Source organism: Arachis ipaensis, chromosome B08, assembly GCF_000816755.2.
Source record: "Arachis ipaensis cultivar K30076 chromosome B08, Araip1.1, whole genome shotgun sequence".
NCBI classification, from domain to species: Eukaryota; Viridiplantae; Streptophyta; class Magnoliopsida; order Fabales; family Fabaceae; genus Arachis; species Arachis ipaensis.
The window spans coordinates 125113557-125113997 of NC_029792.2; positions in this window are offsets into that span (position 1 = coordinate 125113557).

Consider the following 441-nt stretch of genomic DNA (forward strand, 5'->3'; position numbering starts at 1 on the left):
ATAATAGAGATAATAGAGCTTCTAAAATAAAAATTTAATTAAATAATAGAAGACATTAAACTATAGTTGTTCATGCACCTGTTACTGTATTGTCCAATGTGTCGGTAGATGCCCGTGAAATGCATCATGATTTTTTTGTTGAGAGAACTCACATAATTAACTTCCATTATCCCATGAATCCACTCATGCACTTAGCTAGAAAATATTCTCTTCATTATTATTATTAGTGATCAAATTTAATGATACTCAAATTAATTCCTTCTTGCTAGCTAGCTAAAATGTACCTATTATGAACTGTTCTACTTTAACATCAAGCAACAACTGATCGGGGGAGAGAGAGAGAGAGAGAGAGAACAAAATAATGTGATAAATTAATTAGAAATAAGAATTAATTATTCAACAAGCTATATATGTAACTTAGGACAATATTTTATAACTAGT